The following is a 3,458-nucleotide window of genomic DNA, read 5'->3' on the forward strand; positions in this document are numbered from 1 at the left end:
ATGTTGATCGACGAGGATTTGAAAAGTGGTGTTGGTGTAGTTGTTCCAGATGATTCTAACGTGTTTGCTGGTGTTTCCTAGTCGTGTCCTATTTGTTTTGGCAATCCAAATTGATTGTTGTGTGAGTCTTTGGTGATTTCTATGAACTGGTGTTGATTTCCATGTTATGCATATTTCTGGTGGTGAAGCATGTTGCAGTTGGACTTGGCGTGATTTCCAGTGGATGTGATCATTTGAGAATTTGAATTAGGTCCATGCTATGTAATGTAAATCATAATATTGGTCCGGTGTTTGATCTTTGTATTGTGCAATATAATTTTTGTAATTGTGAGTTGAGGGTTGAGGGTTTAGCCAACCTTGTTATCAAGGTTGATGATTTGTATATATAAGTGAGATGCTTATGTAATTCATGTGTCAGTATTGTATCTATATTATCAAAGAGAGGTGACTGTGCGAACAAGAGATTTATCCTTTGGTGTTGATTTTATGGTGAGATTGGTGTTGCAGAGCACACATCTGTGCTTAATCGAAACTCTAATCAAGCATTTGGAGATGTTATTCTTTCAGTTCATTTCTTCTAGATTATAGTTTGATTCATATTGTAAGTCAGTGAGACTTCCTTGAGGGTTGTAGACTTTTGGGCTTATATCTTTTTAGCAGTGAGCTCTAGGCAGTGTGCCTAAATGCACGTGCATTCCCCATTGTAATATTTTCACATACTACTGTAGAGTATCATCTTACTATGGGTAGGTTCCCACCATGGTTCTTCCCTTAACTGGGTTTTCCATGTCAAAATCTTGGTGTTGTGTGTTGTGTTGTTAATTTGCCTATCTATTCATTGTTATAGTTTATCAGTTTATGATTTGGAGTTTAATTTTTTACATCCGGTGAAGACTGATTCCCCCCCTCTAAATATTCCTTCTTGATTGCTTCTAATAGACCATACACCTGTAACCAATAACAAGTAACCGCTCGCTGACAAAACTTACTGAATATTATTCTTTCATAACTGCCAAATGACATCAGAGAGTAAACACACTTTTACATAAGCTAGCTAACAATCATCAAATTCTTTCAAAAAGGCCACGCATGTGGCACAATCTGAACTCATGCACATTGACTGACAAGAACTTACATGTGCCTCTAATCAAACAAGTATAATGGCAACAATGCAACAATACTATAGATCGAACAAAGCAAAGAAAAGTTCACATCAATGACACAATATAACAATCTCCCCCTATCATTGATGGCAAATTGAATTAAGAGACCAGTAGTGAAACAAATTCCCCCTGTCATACTGCTCCCCCTTTGACATCAATGACTAAAAAATTATTGAAAACAACTCTTATACCTAAGACGAGGCATGAAATAAAATAGTAAACACTCCCCTTGAATTTATTTTGTAAATCAGTATTGGAGTGAAATCACTCCAAGCTTTGCCTTAAGTATTCAAATGTCTCTCTGGCAAGCGGTTTGGTAAAAATATCAACTACCTGTTCTTCAGAACACACATATTCCAGCTTGACAATCTGATTAGCAACTTGTTCTCACAAATAATGATATTTAATGGAAATATGCTTAGTACGTGAGTGCAAAATTGGATTTTTTAAAATATCAATAACACTTGTATTGTCACATAAAATAGAAATAGGCTCAACATACTCAACCTTAAAGTCTTGAAAGGTGTGTTTCATTCAAATAACCTATGTACAACAAGATACAACTGCAATATACTCCACTTCAACTATGGATAATGAAATAGAAGCCTATTTTTTGTTAAGCCAAGAAACAAGACAACCACCAACAAAGAAAGTACCACCACTCGTGCTTTTTCTATCATCTACTGAACCTCCCCAATCTGCATCAGTGTAGGTTGTTAGTGTAAAATAATGACATCTAGGATACTATAAACCAAAACTCATTGTACCCTTAAGGTACTTGAAAATCCTCTTCATTGCTTGCATGTGCGTGTCTTTAGGAAAGGCCTGAATTCTTGCAGCATATCCAACTGCCTGTATAATATCAAGTCTAGTAGCTATAACATGCAATAAACTGTCTACCATAGACCTATAATATGTTTGATTAACATTAGGAGATTCATCATCAACACTCAATTTACATCCTATTATCATAGGGGTACTTACAGGATTACTATCTTCCATTCTAAATCTTTTTAACATCTCTCTAATATACTTTATTTGAAAGATAAAGATACCTTTTGATGACTGTTGAATTTGAAGACCCAGAAAGTAAGACATCTCACCTAACATAGACATTTAGAACTCCTGTTTCACATTTGCAGTGAACTCTTTGCTCATGTCTACACAATCACTACCAAATATTAGATCATCTACATAAACAACAACCATAATGTTGTTACCTTCTTCCTTCACATAAATATTTCTATCTGCCACTCCTTTTCTAAAGCCTTGTTGCTGCAAGTACTTATCCAATCTGTCATACCAAGCTTGTGGAGCTTGTTTAAGACCATACAATGCCTTTTTCAGCTACATACATCATCAATTTTTTTAGTCAAAATAAAACCATCAAGCTGTTCAATATAAACTTCCTCACTCAAATGTCCATTAAGAAAAGTAGATTTGACATCCATTTGAAACACCTTAAACCCTTTATAGGAAGCAAAAGCAATAAAAATTCTAATAGCTTCAAGACGTTCTACAGGAGGAAAGGTCTCATCATAATCTACACCTTCTACGTGTACATAACCCATACACACCAAATGTGCTTTGTTCCTTACTACTTGACCTTCCTCATTCAGTTTGGTTATGTAGACCCATTTTGTGCCTATGGCATTCCTATCTTTAGTTCTTGGCGCAAGTTCCTATTTGTCCCTCTTTTGGATCTACTCAAGTTCTTCTTTCATAGCAACTATCCAATATTTATCTTCAACTGCTTCCTTAAAACATTTAGGTTCAAACATAGATAACAAGGAAATATCATCATATTCAAAATAATTAATATTACTTCTAGTAGCTCTATTCCTAATTTCAAGCAATATGTGATCAACAGTATGATTTATTTGCACAAACTTAGAAGGAGTTTTATAAATAGTTTTACCATAATCATTTTCTGATTCATTAACATGATGAGTATCTGTTGTTCCAAACTATAAACTGGAAGGAAAGATGTCTTTTTCACTTGATTGAGCATTCCTTTTTACTGCTTTGCACATTGCTACTTGTTGTCCCATCTTGTGAGTGTGAAGATGAAGAATGAACAACACCTCTTGTTTCCTTTTTTTGAACATTGCTATCACCATTTCCATTCTTACCACTAGTGTTAGTAAGCTCACGAGCTTTGACATTAATGCTTTCAACAATTTTATGCAACCTCTTATTGAAACACCTATAAGCTTTACTTTTAGATGAGTAGCCCAAAAAGATGCCTTCATCTAATCTAAGATCAAATTTACCTAGATTATCATCATCTCTTTT

The sequence above is a fragment of the Cryptomeria japonica genome, chromosome 6, assembly GCF_030272615.1.
Source record: "Cryptomeria japonica chromosome 6, Sugi_1.0, whole genome shotgun sequence".
Classification (NCBI taxonomy): domain Eukaryota; kingdom Viridiplantae; phylum Streptophyta; class Pinopsida; order Cupressales; family Cupressaceae; genus Cryptomeria; species Cryptomeria japonica.